The 12,469-nt window shown below is 50.4% G+C and overlaps 1 protein-coding gene across 1 annotated transcript in view; it reads right to left on the reverse strand.

Moving 5' to 3' along the window:
- Spsb4 (splA/ryanodine receptor domain and SOCS box containing 4) overlaps positions 1–10,691 on the reverse strand; it is a 72,076-nt gene extending 61,385 nt beyond the window's left edge. The window contains exon 1 of the mRNA XM_034484552.2: positions 10,078–10,691. The gene's annotated coding sequence lies outside the window, so the exon portion shown is untranslated. The remainder of the gene's footprint in view (positions 1–10,077) is intronic.
- Positions 10,692–12,469: the final 1,778 nt, after the last annotated feature.

The following is a 12,469-nucleotide window of genomic DNA, read 5'->3' on the forward strand; positions in this document are numbered from 1 at the left end:
GCAACAATGGGGCAGAAAGATTCTTTTAAAATGTGTAATTTGGCCAGAAAGTGAATGAGTATGTTGGTTTGAATCAGAATGGCTTCTATAGGCCCATATATTGGAATGCTTTGCTCCCAGCTGGTGGAATTGTTTAGGAAGGATTAGGAGGTGTGGCCTTGTTGGAGGGGGCGTGTCATTCGGGGAGGGCTTTGAGGTTTCAAAAGCCCATGCCATTCCCAGTCTCCCCCACCCTCTGCCTGCTGCTTATGGGTCAGAGGTAAGCTTTCATCTATGGCTCCAGTGCCATGCTTGCCTACTTGTTGCTATGCTCCCTGACATAATTAGCATGGACTCTAACCTGGAATGATGAGCCCCTAAATTAAATACTTTCTTTTATAAGTTGCTTTGGTCATGGTATTTGGTCAGTGCAATAGAAAAGAAACTAAGACAATGAATAAGTTTAAAGTTGCAGACCAGGCAGATACAGAAGGAGAGTCTCTAATTGTTTATGACTCCCCATGAGAGAGAAGTCTCCTGCTCTATACTCGGACACTAGGAAAGATCCATGCAGATGAGATACCACTCATCAAACACTCCAACTTTAATGGAAAGGAGAGAACCGGAACCAAGAAAGCATGTAAAGTAATTCCCTGATCCAAAGCAAGTTCCTAGAAAAGAAATTTCAGAACTAGCAACAAAATATTACAGAGGCCACTACAGCTGTGACCAAGGTAAACAGGCTATATCTCAAGTTGGAAGTATTATTTTATTTATAAGGTACTAGTTTTATAGGCATTAAAGATGATAGAGGCTTCCTCCATGGCTCTGGAAAGTCACTGAAAACAGGCAATGCATGGCAAAGTCAGAGTTCCCACACAAAAGCCCTGAGAGGCCACTGCTATGAAGCTTTGAGGGAACAAAAAAAAAATCTATGCTGCAATGGCGGGACCAGGAGGCTAGAGATGTCAAAACTATGGGACATGTACTGAGGAAAGCTTTATGTATAGAATAGATCTTGGAAGGCTGGGCTACCTAAGCTCTTTGGAGCCCAGATGATTTCATCTAGAGTCCCAGGTGCTGGATATGGAGATCCAGGCTCTGATGTTTTTCTTGTTCTTTCCTTGATATTTCTCTCTGTTGTCTCTGCTTCTTGCCTGCTGAGACAAAGTAACTGGCCCTTTTCCATTCCTGCAGCCTTTTTCCCACCAGGATACACTATGTCCTCTTGAACTATAATCTCGCCTAAACTTTTCCTCAAGTTTCTTCTTGTCAATTATTCTGTCAGAGCACTGAAAAAAAAACTACCTAATATACATTTTACAGAAAACTAGGAGGAAGAGAATGTATTGATAATGGAAGACTCAAGAGGCTGACAAAATCTAACAAGGAGCAGAGTGACCTGTGTGTTATGCTGCTATGATTGTGGAAGGAAGTGTTCAAGGAGGAAGGATGGGATAAAAGCTGGGTCCCCAAAGTAGCAAAAGTTGTCCCAGTACAGTTTTAGAAGACAACCTGGGTTTTGTCCTCTTGCTCTTCCTATTGATTGAGCCCTTAAGCCTCAACCATGTTGAAACCATGTTGGAACCATGCTGGAAAAAATACACAGATTTTTGTGTGTGAAGCACAGCGCCTGAATATGGGAAGCAACTGCTAAACCCAACATGGATCTAGGACACACCCGTGAGTCTATATAGACTGCCCAAGGGTGTAAGCTGGCAGGCAAGAACTGCAACCTGGCACTTTTACAATTCATTGGAAGATACCTTTGGCTCCTATCATGGTATCTAGGAAACAGAAGTGGTGATGGTGGTGTCCAGTCAAAGCTAAAGGATGGCAGAGCTGGTCCTGTCCTAAACTCAAAGGCTCATCCGCTTCTGATCTCTCTGCTTCTCCATCACTAACTTCAAATATCAGCACTAGGAAAGCCATTCCAGACCCAGCCACCGTAGCAGACAGAGGCTACTAGAGCTGCTGTGTCCAAGGCTGCCAGGCTATATCTCAACCTGGTAGATTAAGTGGGTCACAGAAGCTTGTTGCACGACCCCAGAGGGCCACTGAAACTAGGCAATGTGTAGAAGGATCAGAGTTCCCACCATGAGGCCCTGAGAAGCCACTAAATGAAGCCATGAAGGTAAAGCCTATGAATGCAGGAAAAAAAAAAAAAAAAAAACAACCAAACCCAGGATGTTAGAGATGCCAGTCTGCCTGCCAGCTTTCCCACAGGTACTGCAAGGCAGACCACATGCTCTTTCATTCAAAGGACACAGCTTCAGAGATCCAAAGTCACGTAACTAGTTAAGAAGCAGACCTGGAGTAGCTGGGTGAGCAATCCTGGACTCTGAACATCTTCCTCCAGGGCACTGTCACCACTCTGCGTGACTCCCCTCCCCCACACCTACTTATCCATTTTCACAGCAGGACAACTTTGCAGGTGCGGTAGTTTGGGGATTCCCTGGGGCAGCTTCTGACCAGCTCTTGATTGTCCCATGCTGGGGCATCCCAGCAGTCTCCCACCAAGCCTTTATCCCCGTAAGAGGCAGGCAGGGCTCCTGAAGGGTTTGGGATGTTCAGCATATGACAAGGTGGGCATATAAATAGACTGTCCCTTCACTGCTCCCCAGTGCCAGGTCTGTATGTGAAGTAGTGCTGAGCCATTGAAGAAAACCAGCATCGGTATTACAGGACACAAGCCAGGGGATCTAGGTTGGTCTGCTGGGCCCTGGGGGAGGACTTAACACCTGAGACTCAGCACTAAGGTGCCGTTGACTCCCAGCTAGCCTTTCCTGCCTTCACAGTGGGTGGAGTGGTTATCAGTAGCAGCCTCATCAGGCATCCAGGGAAGGACATCCCTTTGAGGTGTGTGTGTGTCTTCTGTCATTATGGTAGCATTCTGCTATGAAGTGATAATCTGCACCTGAATGCCCAGAGCTCACTGTGTGGAGGTGTTTGGAGGCAGGGTTCCTGGCTGGTGACTTCTACCTCCTTCAGGAAACCTGCCCTGGTCCCCTGAGGCTCTAGAGGCCTACTCCCAACTTCAGTACAACACCCCAAAGTAGTCAAGAGGGACATCTTTCTGGACCTGGTCACCAGCTCTTGGCTGAGGCCACCTACCCAGAAACAAAAACTCTACACTTCTGTGTCCCCCAGGGAGTACCACTTCCTGTCTTGGGGAATGCCCAGAGGGACTACACACAAGGCAAGCACACAGATAGGCTGTTGAAAGGAGGCACCCAGCTCAGAGAGAGAAACTCAGGCCCTTTCAGAGAATGGAGCAAGGAAAAAACCAAGACTTTGTGAGGCAGGGAGGACACAGACACACTGCATACCATACTCTCTCAGCCGCTGGCCATTGACTGTAACCTGCTGGTCTCTTCCACACAGTCTGCTCTGCACCTCCTGTACTTCATTTATTCATTCAACAAACGCTTAGGAAATGCCCAGTGCATGCACAGCAATATGTAGGTGAGAGATAGCTAAGGACACAGCAATGACACTACCAGCCTTAGTCCCTACCCCTCCCTCTAACTACCACATTTCTTCTCTGGTTTCTGCTGCAGCATGTGGCACTCGGCCAGGCACACAAGGATGCACAATAGAATCTAACTTCCAGATGGGAATAAACCCAATAGGCCACGTCACACTGAAGCCCAGAGAGCTCCAAATCCACTTCCCAAACCAAACCGAATGTTTATGCCATGCTCTGATGGCAATGCTGAATGACATTATCCTGGAGCATCCGCTTCATTCTGAGGCTTCAGTCATGACAGAACAGAAAAAAACCGGAAACTCAGATTGTTGATGGTCCTTCCCGGGAGGGACGACTCAGCAGGGCAAAGTGGCAGCATGAAGCAGTCTTGCCACAGTTTAAAAAGCCGCAGTGCTCTCTTTGCACTTAACACACTGTCCGCAGTCAAACAGTCTCAGAGGTCTGGCTTGCTGGCTAGGCTCAGCAGAGGAAGGGGTCTGTCTGCCACCGGCCTGATGACTGTAGGCATTTGGTGAGGCTGAGTGACTTGCTTTCCTTTCAGTGTGGCCTCAGGGTTTAGCCTTGCTGGGGTTAAGGACCGGGGCAAGTTTCATACCTTTTTTTTAAAATAGTGGTAATGATGCCCCCCTGGGGATGCACAGCAACAGGAAAAGAATGAAATCCAATTACTCCCCTCTAGGGAAGTGCACCACAGAGGGGTCAGAACTGATGATAGCTGTGAATGATGACAAGGACTGCAAACAGCAAGGGGTTTGACATTGGTGACCTTCCTTTAGGAGCTTGTAAGGTACTTTTATAAGAATACAAACCTGGCCAGAACATGCTTGTACTCACCTAAGGATTTGTTTGTTTGGGATTTTGTTTGTTTGTTTGTTTGTTTGTTTGTTATGGATTTTGGTTTTTCAAAACAGGGTTTGTTTTGTTTTGTTTTGTTTTGTTTTGTTTTTTTGCTGTAGCCCTGGCTCTCCTGGAAATCGGAGATCTGCTTGCCTCTGCCTTCCAAGTGCTGGGATCAAAGGTATGTGCCAGGTTCACGTTTAAGTTAAACTTGAACCCTCCCAGGATGCTCAACATAGCTTCCCCAGCCCACTACCCTCAGTGAAGCCCTTCTCTGTCTCTCCCATGGGCTGCCACTGTCCCTGCTCCCAGCCCCCCACCCTGCACACCTTCCCACATGTGTTATCTGTGTAATTCCACTCAGCTTGACCATCAAACACCTCCCCTGCCTGGCTCCCAACTCTCAGAGGCCTGTGCTTGTCCTCCCCACAGCACCTAGCATGAAGAGCCGGACTGGAACTCATCCAGAACCAGAGCTAAGCTTCCCTGGTTGAGTTCCCAGGACCTCATCCACAGGGTCTGGCATAGACAGAATGGTGGGTGAATGTCTTAGGAACTGCAGTGTGAATTCATGAGTAAACTACCATGCTATTTCTGGCTCTTCCAGATAGCTACCCCAGGGCTAATGAAACCTGCCTGGTCTGAAAGCCGGTGGACTGTTTGTAAGCTTTTCTTGCTGCAAACACTAAATTGGATGTATATTTTATTAAAAGATGATCACTCAGAATGAACCTACCAACAGTGAATAAACTATGGAACCCCCCCAGGGCTTTACTCACAGATGTCCATTAGATTTTCCCATAATGCACACAGGGAGGGAGCTCATGCTACAACTGGCTAGGTCGGCCTTTCTCTCCCAGCACTCATAAAAGCAGCCATCTGTCCAGCCCAGGTGGGGCCCGGACTCCTGCCTCCTGCCGGTCCCATCTTCCTAGAGCTCAATCAATGAGGCTTCCCCAGCCTTGCCTCCTCCTGGGGTTTCCATGGGAATCCTCCTCCCACACAGAGTCCAAGGCTCCTGGGATAAAAGCTCAGCTGTCAGCCAGCAAGAGCAGGAGCTGAGAGGGAGGAGGCTTGCTGGGTGGTAACCAGGCTGGCATGCTCTCCAAGGTCGTTTGAAAGAGACATCGGACAGATCCAGTGAGGCAGTGAGCAGTCCTGGTCAATGGTGTGGCTGCCCCAGGCGCCTGCGGCTCGCCTCCTTGTAGGACAACTGTCCTCAGCATTGGTTCAAGCTGAGACAAAGCATGGCAACACAATCTAAGGAGGGTACTGCCAGAGGGACCCGCTAAGAAAATGTCTATTAAAAGAACCCACTAGTCTGCATAGCCAACCTGTCTTTTATCTCGCAAGATGAGCGTAACTCACTGGACGTGATGTCTTGTTTGAAAACAGTTTTTCTGAAAGAAAAGCAGGACCATTCAAGCATTGTGGGTAATTCAGACAATTGCAATGGGGATAAATGAATACCTCTGGTAAACTTGAGGCATCTTTCTGGGTGTGTGTTGAATATTAGACTTGGAAAGAGGGTGGAGAAAGGAAGACGCAGGCAGGGGGAGGGGCCTCGCATGCGAGGGGGAGGGGCCTCACAGGTGGGATGTCTTTATGGGCTAGCGAACTGGGCCAACCAAGATCACTCATTTCTGGAAAGGGCAGAGATTGCAGTTCACCATAAACACAGTTCACCGGATCACAACCCAGATAGAGGCTGCTCGTGCTGCTCTGTGCTTGGGAAAGAGAGTGTCTACACCAACTTTCTTGCCGCCATCATTAGTACACCACCACAAGGCAATATCTTGAGCTCCGCCTCTTCCTCTTTGTGTATCCTTTCTTAAAACTTGCCCTTCCAGTCCTCTGAGGATGTCTCCAGCCTGGCCTGCTCTCCCTCACCTAGCCTCTGGCCACTCTAGATGCTCCTTAAATGCCTTTGTAGTGTTTTCTTTCCATCCTAAGCTTTTCACTGGGCACTTGTCAACCTTCTCAAAGCTGCAGCACATCTAGGGTCCACTAGAACTTGAGAATCATGCGTCCTGGACTGAGCTCAGCCGCTTCCACCCCGCATCACCCAGATTCCTCCCTATCTCTGGCTCCTGCTCAGTAACTTCTACTTCCTCTCAGTTTACACCTTAGCACGGTGGTTCTCAACCTGTGGGTCCTGACCTCTTTGGTGGTGGTGGGGTTCTAGTGACCCTTTCACAGGGATCTCATATAAGGAATCCTGCATATTAGATATTTACATTATGATACATCACAGTAGCAAAATGACAGTTACAGTTGGAAGTTACCATAACATGAGGAACTGTATTAAAGTTTCTAAAGCAGCATCTTGAAAGCCTGAGAACCACTGTCCTAATGCAGTCTCCTGGTGAGGGCCTGGGATTCTCTAACCCACCCACCTTGCCCCCAAAAGGCTAAATCCAGTCAAGCTGCCCGTCACCTGCTCACTCAAACGAGCACCCTTTGAGCTGACAACCAAGGGTGTCACAGTCAACCTCTCCTTGTAGTCTTTCTCCAACCAGTGATGTCAGCTCACCGCCTACCTATCCCAAGCTTCTGGGACCTGCTCATCTTCACTGCCCACTGACATTCTCTCACTACTCTGTGCCCACTACGCATGCATCCTCCCTCCATCTCTGCCCCATGATGTCATCCTAAAAGTCTAGTCCCACTGACATCTCCTGCATCCCCTGCTATTCCTAGAAGGCTAGCCAGTGTGCCCCGCTGATTGCCACTGTCTTCTAAACCAGTCCTGCACACACTACCCGTCTGCAGCAAGGTACTTGCCAGAGCCAGGTACTGCAATCCTGACACTTAGGAGGAGGGTCTGGAAGGTTAAGAGTTTGGGGCCAGCCTGGGCAACATTGTAAATTCTAGTCCAGCATAGGCTGCAAGGTAAGAGCCATCTCCAAAAAAAAAAAAAAAATGCTCGTTGGACAGAATAATTTGTGCTTTTACCATCAAGTAATTTTTTTTCCCCACAATTGAAGTATACGTTTGAAACGTGGATTAAGTTCCAAACTCAGTGTGGGAAGCAAGAATCCCATGCAATCAACACTCGACAAAGTTTATGACAGCTCAGCTGGGGTCCTTTCCAAAGGATGGGCCAAACTGGTGCTTTCTGCAACTTCAGAACAGATGCCTGTATCTGAGCAGCAGCAGGAAAGAAAGCCGGTCCCCTCATGTAGGGACCATGTTTTATTTAAATGTGCTGCTAGATTTTTAATTTTTTATTATTGATCTTTTTGCCAAGTATGAGTGATCATGTTCACACAAGTTAAGTGCAGACATTAAGTACTTTTTTTTTTTAAAATGATTACCAGGAAAGACTTCTAATGGACCTAGCTAGGTCCCTCTAACCTTCTGATTTTCCACATCCAGTTTCTTATTCTATCTAGGGAGCTCCTAGAGGTCTTTTGTTACTGGGCCAACAGAGGAGGGCCCTTTCAGGAGCACTGATGTGTGGCAGTGAGCCAGCCGGCTTAGAAAAAAATTAACAAACTGGAGCATGGTGTATTGCACTGGGCCTTTCTCTCAAAGGGTAAAGACCTTGCCTCAGGCCTGAGCCTTAGCCACCTCCTGGGACATGCTTCCATGAAGGATGACAAGGTTCCGATCCTGTGACCAACTGGGGGTAGGAGTGGGAGCCAGGAAAGGAACAAGCCTTGGAGTGCTGGAGCAAACCCAAGATCTAAGGCCAGGGTTTCAGGGGTGGGGAAGGGAAAAGTGACAGAAAAGAGGTAGTGTGAGTGGTAGCCAGGCCTAGAGGGCATACCCAGCCTTTACTCCTGGCAGTCTTGAGGGAGTTCCAGCTAGAAAGGAATTTGGTCTATTTACGTTTTTGAGGATAAATGCTTCTTGCTAGTGAGTGGTTATTACTATTTGCTGATCTGATGTCTGAAAAATGGAATCTTACGGCTTTAGCACACGTTTTTTCTTATTGAGTGAGGTAAGGCACATAGGTTTTCCTGTTATTTCTGTTTCACTCTGTGTGAATTGTCTATAGTCTTTGTCCTTCTGGGCTCTTCCTTGTCTGATTCTTTACACATCTTAGACGGAGGCTGGAGCTCAGGAGTGGAGCGTTTGTCTAGCATGCACAAAGCCCTGGGTTCTACTCCCAGCGCACACACACCCCAAATCTGTTCCGAACTGAAAGCTATTGAAGCCACTGCAGTAAGTAGCTTCTTTCCTGGGTCTGCTGTGCCTTTTGACTGCTTCTGGCAAGTTTTTTCCTTGCAGATTTTATTTCTATGTCACTGAATGCATCATTCTTTAAAATGGAAGAGAAATGAAAACTGAAGAGATATTTGCGTGGCATGGCTGGTGAGTCTAATTTTGTTTGCAGCTTGCCAAAAGTGGCTTTAAATTCTTTTTACCGGCCTTGCTGTGGAAATCTGAAACATGGATGCAGGGTGTGTATCTCAAAAACTTCGGCTCCCTGTAAAGGATGTTTATACCACACTTTTGACATTTTGTGGTTTAAACCCTCTGCAAAGAGGGTTTATCACCAGCACCAAACCAATTTATTGTATGGGTTGGTCGGTCGCTTTCCACAGGACAAGCTGGAAGAGTGAACTTTCTCCCCTTATCTGAGCCATCTCTTCTAGATCTAGATGACTAGCTCAACAACTGTTGGGGCAGATGAATGGAAGGGTAAGATAAGAGGCGTTTACACCCAAATCCTGGAGTAGGGGGAGGGAGAGGAGCCCCAAATCCTGGAGTGGTGGTGGGGTGGAGAGGATCAAGGAGAAGGGGAAGAAAGGGGGAGGGGAGAAGGCGGAGGGGAAGCACAGAAGAGCAGTGGACCGAAGAACCGCCCAAGGTCACACCGTGGGATGATGCTGAAAGCAGAATTCGAATCCAAGCCCGGGACTGCAGAACTGAAAGTTCTAAAGAGAGCCACACAATGTGCCCTCTTCTCTCTTCTTGACTCAGCAGCCCTCGCTTGGCCTCGGGGCGGTGGGAATCACACTTCCTGGGCCTCTCCAGCCAGGGGATTGGGGTCCCTTGTTTTTCCTGGCTCAACAGGAGTGTTCTTATTTGCCGCACTCCGGGCTTTGGCTTCCTCCCTGCTTCCCAGAGCCCCGAGCCATCTATTCTCTCCAAGTTTGTCTCGCAGCCAGGCTGGGGACCGTCCGCGAGCAGCTCCCGGACCGGGCAATCAGTCTTTCCCTGCCCCAGCGTCGGAGATGAACCATAACAATCACCACCAGCGCCTGCTGAGTGCTAGGCGCTTTACCCCCAGAGCTCCAAAAGCCACAGACGAGCAGACCCCCAGAAATTAGTCCTCGCCACACAGATGAGGCAGCTTTGGGAAATTGGATGATGTGCTTGGATTCACAAGGCTAATAACGCTAGTTAGTGTCTAAGTGCTTTCTGAATGCCAGTCGCACCACCCCAGCAGTTCCTCCAACACTCTAGTAAAAAAGGGTACAATTATCATCCCCATCTTACGGATGAGAAAACCGGGGTTGTGGCGCCTGGCCCAAGGTCACCCCAGAGAGTGACGGATGTACGACCGGAATATAGTCGCGAGTCTGGGTTCAATTTTTTTTGTGTGTTGTCTCCACTACACCGAGAGCAGCGGTTTCAAACCTACAGTGCCAGAAGCTGGCCTCAACACAACGCCCGAGGCTGGGCGCAAACCAAGCAGCTCGGATTGCCACAGTTCGCAGAGATATTCCCACGGACCGGGACCAGAGTCCCCAAGAGCACCGGGTATGACCGGTACTGGCGGGCGATCACCCCTTAAGCAGGAGCTGGAGAACACTTACCATAAAAGAGAGGACGAGCGCCTGCCTGGGAGGAATCCCCAGCGCTGGCAGGTCCGGGACTCCCGGGAGAGAGGTCTGCTGCCACTGCCGCCCACTCAGGGGCGCCCGAGCGACCCCGCGGATGCTGGTTGCTGCTTCTCCGCCAGCGGCGCGTCCTCGGCTTGTACCCGGCGGCAGCGCCCTCTCTCTCTGCAGGGTGCCCTGGAGTTACGGACGTTCTTGGAGAAGTTGATGCTCAGGAGAGGCGAGAGGCCGCGGAGGTCCGGTCCCGAGTGGTGAAGTGCCTGCTGATCTCAGCGGGACGCGGAAGCCCTTGCCCCCGTGGCCCTAATGCTTAGTGCCTGACCTGGAGAGCGATGAGTCCCGCGCTCAGGGCACACGGGCCGCGCCTCGGCCGCCCGTCCTCGGAGCACCCGGTTTCTTCCCCCAGAGCACAGAGCACACGCCGCGAGGGCTGCAGCGGTGGCCAGGACCCGGGCTGCTGTGCGCTCATTGCCTTCCCCAGGGGCTGGGCGCCTTTGTGCTCCGGGCGCGCCGACCGCCAGGGCCAGCTCTGGATGCTGCAGCCGCCGCCTCCCCCTCCTCCTCCACGGCCGCTCGCTCCCCGCCTTCCCGGCCGGCCCGGAGGCTGCAGCTGAAAGCCGATCCGGCTGAGCTCATCCCTGAAGGCCACTAATCCAATAGCCGCGGAAGGCGCGGCCGCCGGGAACGCCCCTTCCCCCACCATCCCGCGCCCCGGCCGTCCCAGCTCGGGCCGCTGCCGGCTCTGCCACCTTCTGGAGGCCACCAGCTGGCGGGAAAGGGAAGTGGAACCCGCGCCCGCGCCCCTGGGCCGAAGTGGCGCGGACGCCATTCACTCATCTGCCGGCTGGCTGGCCTAGACACTCGCTCACACACGCGCTCATTCATGCGCACGGGTCCTCCCCCATTCATTCAAGCGTGGCTAGAGAGCCACGGTGGGTGTCCCTGGGGGCGGGGATGAAGAGAGGAGACTCCACGGTCGCCAGATAGCTTTGGTGCCTGTATTCAAGACCAGCGGGAAACAGCGGGGAAACAGCGACTGGGAAAGAGAATGCTTTAATATACCCCCTTGCCTTAGGCACACACATGTCCACACTTTATTTCTGAGGCCAGACTCCAACTCATCTTTCTAAATCCAATTTCACGCGGCACCTGCTCCCTGGTGCTTTTCCCCGCCCACCTGAGGCCCGAGAGGAAGATTATTGATCAGAGGGCTACAGGCGCTGATGGTGGGCGGCTCCCTCATTAACCAGAATGTAGAGATAAGAGGGTGTGGCCAGAGCGAGGGATGCTCTGTACCTCTCCAAGCTGGCTTCCTTCCAGGCCAGGGCATCCTTCTTGCGATGCCAGCGTTGACATTAGGTCCATTCCATAGTCTTAACTGACCTTACGTCTCAGAAAGTGTCCATTTTTTTTCATGTACACAGAAGACAAGTACCTGCAATTCAACCCTGTGAGGAAAATATGTGGACCCAGGCTCGGGAGTTCTTCTTCCAGACTGGGGAGGGCAATTTGAGAATGTTTCCTTGTGGAAGTGTCTGCCTAAATGAGTTGCTAGATGCATAGACATCAGAGTCTCATGGTAGGGTACCTGTAACAGCCTGTGGTATAACTGGAGCCAAAAACAGGAGGTGATGAAACGGGAGTGGGTACTTAGGGTCTTGGAGAGCATCCAAAGGGCTTGGCTTTTCCCCAAGATCAGTTTGGCAGGCCTCTTGACCTTCACAGATTTGCTGTCCAAAAAGATAATCCAGAGGCAGAGTGGATAGATGGATGAATAATAGCACAAACCAGCTTGGAAGCTGTAAACAACACTTTGCCAATTAGGACAGCTCCGTGGTGTGGAAAGGGGTATCCTGAGCAAGTGTCATGAGCGTTCATGATTTTATTTGTGCTCCTTCATCTGTGTCTGTATGTCTGTCCCTCTGTACCTGTGTGTCTCTGCCCTTGGGACTGCACAGAATTGCTGCTGAAGGAACGTGACCCATGTACACATTTCCTTGTTCCACTGAAGTCCCCTCCTTCCCCAGGACATCTCTGGAGTCTGTGCTGAGACCGTGGCTGTGGCGCTGACAGAGCTGGACAGCATGAAATGAGAATCGAGGAAAACTCAGAGCAAAGGGGAACTTAAGACTTTCCAAGGACTGGAGAGATGACTCAGAGCACTTTCTGTTCAGCTGGGCATGGTGGTGCCTGCCTTTAACCCCAGCACTCAGGAGGCAGAAGCAGTCAGATCTCTGAGTTCGAGGCCAGCCTACTCTACAGAGTGAGTTCCAGGACAGCCAGGGCTACACAGAGAAACCCTGTCTCAAACAAACAAACAAAAAACAAACAAACAAACAAAGTACTTGCTGCTCTTGCAGAGGACCAG

This window comes from Arvicanthis niloticus, chromosome 21 (assembly GCF_011762505.2).
Source record: "Arvicanthis niloticus isolate mArvNil1 chromosome 21, mArvNil1.pat.X, whole genome shotgun sequence".
Lineage (NCBI taxonomy): Eukaryota > Metazoa > Chordata > Mammalia > Rodentia > Muridae > Arvicanthis > Arvicanthis niloticus.